Here is a 10,832-nt window from a genome sequence, read left to right on the forward strand (position 1 = left end):
TGCCCCTAAGGGGAGATGGTGATGTCATTATGCGTATGCGGGATAGTGAGGAGACCATTTTGATTTCTGCTGAAGAAGCTGGTGGGGCTTTGGAACTGAGTTCTCCTAGAGATGCTGGGCATGGTGAGGAAAGGTGAGCATTAATTGACAATATCCATGTGAATTTGTTTATGCTTGTTGGCGAATCAAGAATATTGGTAATTTGACATGTTTTACATGTGGATGCTTTAGATTTTCACGAATGAAGTCATCGACGCTGGATAACGTGGCTTGTGCAAAGTTCCTCACCAGCCAAGTAGGTCAGTCTTCCTGTAATCTAACTACCAGGCAACATCTTGTAAAAGTTGTGCCAAAGTGTAGCTTTTGTCTAACTTTATTGTATCATGACTGATTGTGAATGTAACAGCATAACGTGAATGTTTAATCTCTGTTCAGAAGTTCAGCACGTGTGTACTAAAAAGTAGTAGACGTCTTAGATGAGATGTATTCGCTTACATTTTCGCTGCTATGTATAAGATATAGGGTTGGGGGAGGGGGGGATGCTAATGTTGTTTGTATTGTCTTCCTTCAGAATTGCCACTACCATATTAGTTCTGTATTAGTTTTGTGTGGTTGGATTTATGTATTTTTAGACTGCATATGCAATTTGCCGTTACATAAGGATATGGATCGAAAGTTAAACTGAGATTGTAACAGCAAGAACTGGCTGTAAATTTGTTCATTTTGTTTTAAGACCCTCTTCTGGCATGTAAACATCTGAAACAGATAAAGGAATTAAAACCCGAAAAAGTATTTGTTGTCCTGAGTGTGTACTTTTCCATAGGCTACAAAATCTGTTACCAGGAGTGGGGATAATTCCAAGCCAGTTTAGAGGGTCTCTGATCATTGTATGCAGTATAATATACAATACCTAATATAGTAGTGTTGAAGACGGGACTGCTGTTCCCATCGGGCGGAAGGAGAGAGCGCCTGTTGCCTCGTGGAGAGCGTTGTGGAGCCTCGGGAATGGGCTGGGATGTCAGCGACTGATGTCAGGGCCCAGAACAGAGACATGGATCCAGGAAACTGCGGGCCGTGAAGCCATCGCATTTTGAGCAAAGGACTGCAGCAACTCCTTTTGCAGGCTTGTTGTGAAAACTTTAAAGACTTGAGCTTCTACTATGTCACACTTAGAGGACACACCAGTTGAACTTGATTTGAATGAACAAGTTAGGGAATTTCATAGTAGGTATAATGAAGCCATGGCAACCATAGCTAAATTAAGCAAAATGTCCTATGTATATGTCCCAAGGGAAAGACGCATTGTTCCATTTACAGGGGATGTTGAGAAAGATGGGAGGTCTGTTGATAACTTTATTGAAGAAGTACAATGTGCACTTCGTACTAGAGATCAGTCTGACGAGAATCAGTGTGACTTTGTTATGTCCCTGCTCAGGGGTGCAGCCTTAGAAGAAGGACGTATGCACAGTGATACTGGGGAAGACCAGGCTAATGACTTGTTCACCTATCTCAGGGAAGCTTTTAGAGACAAGCATAGTGCACCCCAGCTGTAGCATAGCTTCTACAGTCACAAACAGCGTGAGGGTGAAGATGTAAGAGAGTTTTCACATGCCCTAGCCCAAGCTCTTAACTTGCTACTGAAGCACTCCCCTGATGCCGTGACCATTAAGAGGGTGGTGCTAAGAGATCAGTTTATAGAGGGGATCAGGGATCCTTCCCTCAGAAGGGAGCTCCACAGATTCATGCGGGACCACCCTGAGTCCTCAATGACAGAAGTGAGAGGAGGCTCATCTGTGGCTCGTAGAAGAGCCCCTGGGAAATACAAAAACTGGAAACTCAAACTGTAGCAGTAGCCAGGCACAGTGCTCAATTCTTAAAGCTTGGGAATCTGAGTCTGTCACACTAGGTGACATCCTTAAAGTAGTCGCAGAGCAGGGCAAAGCCCTTCGTGAATTGACTCAAGCAGTGAAAGATCTCACTCTACAGAGGGATTTTACATGCGCTACTAGCAGTAGACGTAAGTTACAGCCTAGGTTCACAGAAGATGGGCAACCAATCTGTTTCAAGTGTCGGGTCGGAGGACATTTGGCCAAGAATTGCCCACGGAAGCGGGGTGCAAGGGAAGTGGAGTCTGCATCCTCCCGCCCTCAAGACGTTGGGTGTCGGGCAATTGGACGGAACCTCATAGATACTGCCTCGTCCCTGTGCCGAAGACGCCACACCGCAGCGGCCTCAATGACTACAGACCGGTGGCATTGACCTCCTACATCATGAAGACCCTGGAGAGACTTGTTCTGGAGCAGCTCCGGCCTATGGTCAGGCCACACTTATATCCCCTCCAGTTCACCTACCAGCCACGACTAGGAGTTGAGGATGCCATTGTCTACCTGCTGAACCTTGTCTACGCCCACCTGGACAAGCCAGCGAGCACTGTGAGGGTCATGTTTTTTGACTTCTCCAGTGCGTTCAACACCATCCGCCCTGCTCTGCTGGGGGAGAAGCTGACAGCGATGGCAGGTGGATGCTTCCCTGGTATCATGGATTCTTGATTACTTGACTGGCAGACCACAGTACGTGTGCTTGCAACACTGTGTGTCCGACAGAGTGATCAGCAGCACTGGGGCTCCACAGGGGACTGTCTTGTCTCCTTTTCTCTTCACCATTTACACCTCAGACTTCAACTATTGCACAGAGTCTTGTCATCTTCAGAAGTTTTCGGATGACTCTGCCATAGTTGGATGCATCAGCAAGGGAGATGAGGCTGAGTACAGGGCTACGGTAGGAAACTTTGTCACATGGTGTGAGCAGAATTATCTGCAGCTTAATGTGAAAAAGGCTAAGGAGCTGGTGGTAGACCTGAGGAGAGCTAAGGTACCGGTGACCTCTGTTTCCATCCAGGGGGTCAGTGTGGACATGGTGGAGGATTACAAATACCTGGGGATACGAATTGACAATAAACTGGATTGGTTTAAGAACACTGAGGCTGTCTACAAGAAGGGACAGAGCCATCTCTATTTCCTGAGGAGACTGAGGTCCTTTAGCATCTGCCGGACGATGTTGAGGATGTTCTACGAGTCTGTGGTGGCCAGTGCTATCATGTTTGCTGTTGTGTGCTGGGGCAGCAGGCTGAGGGTAGCAGACACCAACAGAATCAATAAACTCATTTGTAAGGCCAGTGATGTTGTGGGGATGGAACTGGACTCTCTGACGGTGGTGTCTGAAAAGAGGATGCTGTCTAAGTTACATGCCATCTTGGTCAATGTCTCCCATCCACTACATAATGTACTGGGTGGGGACAGGAGTACATTCAGTCAGAGAGACTCATTCCTCCGAGATGCAGCACAGAGCGTCATAGGAAGTCATTCCTGCCTGTGGCCATCAAACATTACAACTCCTGCCTTGGAGGGTCAGACACCCTGAGCCGATAGGCTGGTCCTGGACTTATTTCATAATTTACTGGCATAATTTACATATTACTATTTAACTATTTATGGTTCTATTACTATTTATTATTTATGGAGCAACTGTAATGAAAACCAATTTCCCCTGGGATCAATAAAGTATGTCTATGACTATGACTATGACTATACAGATAATGTATAGCTATCCCGTGACCAGTTGCTGCAACGCGCCATAGGAACATGTCCAGTTGTTGAGCTTGAAATATCAGGTGTCACTGTCCATTGTCTGTTGGACACAGGTAGTCAGGTAAGCACCCTGACCGAGCACTGCTTTCGAGAACACTTGAATGGAGGGACGAGGATATGTTGTCCACTGCTGGCTGGCTTAGGCTAACAGCTGCAAACAGTCTTGATATCCCTTCCCTTAGGTATCTGGAGCTAGAGGTTCAAGCAATGGGCATGAAGATACCAAATTGTGGCTTTTTAGTAGTCAGGAATCCTGTTAGCACCGAACCATCTATCCCATGTATTGTAGGCATGAACATTATCAGCCAGTGTAGGCAACTTGTCTACACAGAGTTTGACACAACCCTAGAAGGGAAGCTGGATTCTGATTGGAGAGATGTTTTCCAGAAAGTGCAGATGCACACTACTGAAAAGAAAGCAGTAGTCCGAGTATTGGGAAAAGACACTGAGCACATACCTGCTGGATCTGTAGGCACCATTGCGGCTAGCAAGGCCACTGGCGATGCTGGTAGTGACCATAAAATGTTACTTGAAACACCTAACACCCTTTCCCAGGAGGTGTCGTCGTCATGCCTACGCTCATTGACTCTGGTAATCCTATAGTGCCAGTGCAGATTTTAATCCTCTCTCGAGGGGATGTATGGCTCGCACCTAGGACCTGGCTGGGTATCCTGTCAAAGGTGGAGTGCGTGGATAGTGATCCACAATGATTTCAGCCGATCTCAGCTGGCGTTGATTACGTGACAGTGGGTGTAAAGGAGGAGTGTAGTAATCATAAGTTAAAGTCAATTCTAGACAAGCTTGATATTGGGGGTAGTGAAGGACAACAAGCTCAGCTAAGAGCTTTACTGGTTAAGTACCTAGATATCTTCACAGTTGAAGAGGAAGACCTTGGGTACACTGACAAGGTCAAGCATGGTTCAGTTAATTGATAACGAGCCTGTTTCACAGCCATACCGTCACGTTCCGCCGAATCAGTAGAATGAAGTGAAAGAGCACATCTCAAAGTTGTTGAAGAAGGGTGTGATTCAGGAGAGCAATAGTGCGTATGCCTCGCCTGTGGTGTTGGTCCGAAAGGCTGATGGTAGCATAAGACTGTGTGTAGATGATCGGAGATTGAATCTTAAGACCAGAAAGGACGCGTCCCCGCTCCGGCGTATTGATGAGAGTTTTGATGCCCTGTGGGGAGCGCAATTTTTCTCGACAATAGACCTCGCGAGTGGTTACCAGCAAGTGGCGGTAGAGGAGCGTGATAGACATAAGACTGCTTTTTCGACCCCGTTTGGTCCGTATGAATATCTTCGCATGCTGTTTGGGGTCTGTAATGGACCGGCAACTTTTCAAAGGCTCATGCAGGCAGCCATGAATGACTTAGTTTTCCAAATCATACTTGTGTACTTGGATGATATTCTGGTCTATTCACAGACTTTCCAGGAACACTTGGAGAGGCTCGACACTCTGCTCAAGTGCCTCAAGGAGACTGGTATGAAGGTAAAATTGGAGAAGTGTCATTTTCTGCAGTCAGAGGCCAAGTTATCAGCCAAATATCAGCCAAGGGGATAGGCACCGATCCTGAGATGGTCTTAGCTGTTCAGCAGTGGCCAGTACCATCTACAGTTAAGGACGTAAGATCACTTACTGGCTTTTGCAGTTATCATTGACGATGCATTCATGGATTCTCAAAGATTGTAGGTCCACTGCATGCTGTAGTGAATTTGTGTACTAACGTAGGGAATCCAAGTAAAACAAACCAGCTGTTAAAACAGTCTTGGACGGAAGACTGTCAGACTGCCTTTGGCTTGCTCAAAGAGAAACTGACCAGATCCCCCATCCTTGGCTTTGCTGATTTCTCCCAGCCCTTTATAGTGGAGACCAATGCCAGCAATCATGGGCCAGGAGCTGTGTTATACCGACAGCAGGGAGGGGGAAAGAGGGTTATTGCATATGCAAGCCGGCAATTAAGGAATGCCAAAAAGAATGATAGGAATTATAGCAGCATGAAATTGGAGCTGCTTGCACTTAAGTGGGCTGTAGTGGAGAAGTTTTGTGGACACTTGTTGGGTTCCAAATTCACTGTAATCACTGACAATAACCTCTTATCCCACTTGAAAACTACCAAGTTGGGAGCAGTGGAGCAGAAATGGATCTCACAGCTGTCAGTGTTTGACTTCGATATCCAGTATCGTCCGGGTCAGAGCAATACCACAGCTGATGCACTCTCTAGGCAGCCATTTGCAGGGGAGCCTGAGCCTGTCTCAGAGGATGCGGAGTTTGATGGGGCTGTGGCGATCTGTAGTTTGATCAATCGCAGCACTGCCCTTGACCCGGCACTGATTACCACTGGTCTTAACAGCTGTAAGGTTAAGCAATTTCGAGCCTAAGAAGCTGGTACTAGCGATGTAAGTGGTCCAACGCAAGGGAACACTCCAACCCTCCCAGGTTATTCTAATGGGGATTTGCGTACTTTTCAGCAGCAATCCCTGTGTTAGGTGTCCTAAGAGACTTATGGGATCAGAAAAGAAAGCTGAGTGGCCAGGAGCATAAAACTCTGCCTAAACCTGTTTTGTCTGTGTTAAAGCACTGGGACAGTATCAGGGAGCGTAAATGGTTACTGTATAGGGTAGTTGAGGATGAGAAGCTTGGGGAGTGTTACCAGCTTCTGGTACCTATCAGCTTGAGGAGCAAAGTGTTAGAGTATGTACATGACTCTATGGGCCATCAAGGCAAAGAACGTACTCTGTAGTTGTTGAGAAGCCGATGTTTTTGGGTGGGCATACACGAGGATGTGGCACAGTGGAACAAGAATTGTCCATATTGTGTGCTAACTACGATGCTGCAACCTAGGATCTGTCCCCCCCATGAACTCATTTCTGGCTTCTAGGCCACTTGAAGTTGTAGCTGTAGATTTCACTGTGTTGGAGCCGGCAACCGACAGACATGAGAATGTCTTAGTGGTCACGGACGTTTTCGCTAAATTCACCTAATCATTTCCGACTCGGGATCAAAAGGCAGATACCACAGCAAGGGTGCTCTTGAGGGAAAGGTTCATGAAGTACGGTGTTCCTGAGAGATTGCATTCTGACCAGGGCCGTAACTTCGAAAGTGAGGTCATAGTTGAGATTTGCAAACTATACGGGGTAAAGAAGAGCCGTACTACACCTCAACATCCTACTGGCAACGCGCAGTGCGAGCGTTTCAACAGGACGATGTGTGATTTGTGGCGTACGTTGCCTCCAGAAAAGAAACATAGATGGCCAGAACATCTACCCGAGTTGGTGTATGCATATAATGCGACACCTCATGCAACCACCGGGTATCTGTTGTTTGATGTGGATCCCTACTTGCCCATGGATCTCTGCTGGGGCAAGAACAGACGATGGACTGGAAACATGACTGGCTAGCTGTACACCAGAACCAACTGAGGGATGCGCATGCCAGATCAAAAGAATACTCTGAACAGAAGGCAGCAGAACACATTGTCTGGCAGGAGGACAAAGTGTACTGTCCCAAAGTTGATGTGGATGTGCTGGTTTACCTGAGGAACAGACCATTAGGCCGTAATAAGATCCAGGATGCTTGGAACTCAACCGTCTGCAGGGTGGTAGAGGTACTAGGCAACACATACACTGAAGAACCTTGGGAGGGTGGGCCTAGCAAGAGGGTGAACGGGGTAGCTATCAGGTCCTGTGAGAACTATCCCACTCCAGCTACCAGAAGGAGACTGCAAACTCCAGTAACTCAGGCCAGCTCACCCCTGGGGCGTGAATCAGATTCTGAGGATTCAGAAAATGGTGTGATATTGGTAGAAGATATGTCAGAACAGGGTGTACAGAGTCTTGACCCTAGCCTAGACAGCATATCTTCCGAAAATATGACACCTTCTGGTACTGAGACTGGGGAGCCTATGACTGCTAATGCAGGGGCGGAGGTCGGTAGCCCTCCTGTGGCAGCACCCCGCAGGAGTAAACGAGTAAATGCTGGACAGCACCCTAACCCACATCGCAAACCAAGGTCAGTCCTTGATGAGGCCTCCATAAGTCCGGCAGCAGTGTCTGAGATACTGGCTAGTCTCAGTTCAGTTCTCTTTAGAGAAGCAGTTAAGGAGGTTAAAAGTACCCTTGCAGTGAGCGAGTAATCGAGGACGATTACTTGAATACAGGGGAGAATGTAACCGGGTGACCCTAGAATCTTATTCATTATTGTTAAAAGTGTACCTAGGCATCCATCCGGGTAATGCTAGAATAGTTGTCTGTGCCTTTAAGTGGAGATGGTGATGTCATTACGCACGCGCGGTATAGTGGGGAGACTATTTTTGTTTTCGGCAGAAGAAGCTGGTGGGGCGTTGGGATTAAGTTCCTCCCAGAGTGTGCTGGGCATGGTGAGGAAAGGTGAGTATTAATTGACGATATCCTTGTGAATTTGTTTATGCTCATTGGTGAATTGAGATTATCGGTAATTTGACATGCTTTACATGTGGATGCTTTAGATTTTCATGAGTGAAGGCATCAGCGCTGGATAGCATGGTTTGTGCAAAGTTCCTCACCAGCCAAGTAGGTCAGTCTTCCTGTAATCTAACTACCAGGCAATATCTTGTGAAAGTTGTACCAAAGTGTTCCTTTTGTCTAACTTTATTGTATCAAGACTGATTGTGCATGTAACGGCGTAATGCGAATATTTAGTCTCTGTTCAGCACGTGTGTACGTCTTAGATGAGATGTATTCGCTTACATTTTCGCTGCTATGTATAAGATATAGGGTTGGGGGGGATTCTAATGTCGTTTGTATTGTGTTCCTTCAGAATTGCCACTACCGTATTAGTTCTGTATTACTTTTGTGTGGTTTGCTTTATGTATTTTTATACTGCATACGCAATCTGCCGCTACACAAGGGTGTGGATCGAAAGTTAAACTGAGATTGTAATGGCAAGAACTGGTTGTAAATTTGTTCGTTTTGTTTTGAGATCCTCTTCTGGCACGTAAACATCTAGAACAGATAAAGGAATTAAAACTCAAAAGAGTATTTACTGTCCTGAGTGTCTTCTTTTCCCCAAGCTACATATACACTTTTTTTTTTGAATCACAAACAAGAGAAAGTCTGCACCTTTGTATTTTGCCAATCAACTTTCCAGCTCTTGGCTTCATCCCTCCCCCTCCCACTTTCAAATCTCTTACTAGCTCTTCTTTCAGTAAGTCCTGATAAAGGGTCTTGGCCCGAAACGTTGACTGTACCTCTTCCTAGAGATGCTGCCTGGCCTGCTGCATTCACCAGCAACTTTTATGTGTATTGCTTGAAATTCCAGCATCTGCAGATTTCCTCGTGTTAAAGTCTGCAGATGCTGGAAATCAAAACAACACACAAAATGCTGGAGGAATTCAGCAGGCCAGGCAGCATCTATGGAAAAGAGCAAACAGTGAATGTTTCGGGCTGAAACCCTTCATTAGGAATGGAAAAATAGGATTAGAAATAGAGGGTGGGGGGACGGGAGGAAAAAGTAGGTGATAGATGAAACCAGGAGGTTGGGGAGAGGTGAAGTAAAGAGCTGGGAAGTTCACTGGTGAACGAGATAAAGGGCTGGAGAAGGGGGAATCTGAGAGGAAAAGACAGAAGGCCATGGAAGAAAGAAAAGTCGGGAAAAGCACCAGAGGGAGGTGATGGGCAGGTAAGCAGATAAGGTGAGAGAGGGAAATAGGAATGTTGAATAGCAAAAGGAAGGGACTGTTCTCGGAAGTTCGAGAAATCAGTGTTCATGCCTTCAGGTTGGAGGCTACCCAGACGGTATATAAGGTGCCCAACTTGAGAGTGGCCTCATCGCAGCAGTAGAGGAGGCTATGGACTGACATGTCGGAATGGGAATGGGAATGGGAAGTAGAATTGAAATGGGTGGCTTCCATGAGATCTCGTACCTTTTTCTAGCAGATGGAGTGTAGGTGCTCGGCAAAGTGGTCTCCCAATCTACATCGGGTCCCACTGATATTCAGAAGGCCACACTGGGATACAATAGACGTCACACCAGATACAGTAGATGACTCCAACAGACTAACAGGTGAAGTGTTGCCTTACCTTGAAGGACTGTTTGGGGCCCTGAATGGTAGTGAGGGAGGAGGTGTAGGGGCAGGTGTGGCACTTGTTCCACTTGCAAGAATAAATACCAGGAGGGAGATCAGTGGGGAGGGATGAGTGGACAAGAAAGTCGATAGGATGCAATCCCTGTGGAAATAATGAGGGGGGAGCTGAAAGATGTGCTTGGCGGTGGGATGCCGCTGGAGATGATGGAAGTAACGAAGAACTACGTCCTGAACGTGGTGGCTGGTAAGATGGTAGGTGAGGACAAGAGGAAACCTATCCCTGGTGGGGTGGTGGGTGGATTGGTTGAGGGCAGACATGCGTGAAATGGAAGAGATGTGGGCAAGGGTGAGGGCAGCATTGATGGTGGAGGAAGGAAACCCCAAAATTTAATTCGATATATACAGTATATTACTGTATTTCAGTTTTTTTCTATATACAGTATGTTCTGGAACCATGAAAGGAAATAAAGTTAAGAATTATTTTTCATGTTTGCTGATACAGTGCTTAGGCCTTTCCAGACTTTCAGACTGTGCCACGCCACCCCAGCAACCCCACTTTAAGCCTAACCTAATCACGAGACAATTTACAATGACCAGTTAACCTACTAGGTATCTCTTTGGATTGAGGGCAGAAACTGGAGAATCTGGGGACATTTACAGAGACTTCTTACAGAATTGAACTATACCCAATGATTTGGCCTCTACTGCTGCCTGTGGCAATGAATTCCCCTACTGAAAATTAAGAGCTGAATAATTATGAGAGGCAATAGAAGAGTGGAGAATATAAATGAAGAATCAAAATCAGAATCAGGTTTATTATAACTGACATAGGTCGTGAGATTTGTTGTTTTGTGGTGACAACACAGTACAATACATAAAACATATAAAATACAAGAAATAAATATAAAATATATGTATAAAGTAAGCAGGTAGTGCAAAATAAAGCAAAAATAGTGATAATGAGCTGTGCTATCCAAGGAAGGAATAATCAGATAAATGACCAGTATAATTACACAGAGAGAAGAAGAAATCTTGTTTCATAAAACTATGGCAAGTATTCCACAGAAATTACAAACGAGAGAAAACCTGCAGATTCGAGCAACGCACACAAAGTGCTGGAG

Source organism: Mobula birostris, chromosome 3, assembly GCF_030028105.1.
Source record: "Mobula birostris isolate sMobBir1 chromosome 3, sMobBir1.hap1, whole genome shotgun sequence".
In the NCBI taxonomy this organism is placed as follows: domain Eukaryota; kingdom Metazoa; phylum Chordata; class Chondrichthyes; order Myliobatiformes; family Myliobatidae; genus Mobula; species Mobula birostris.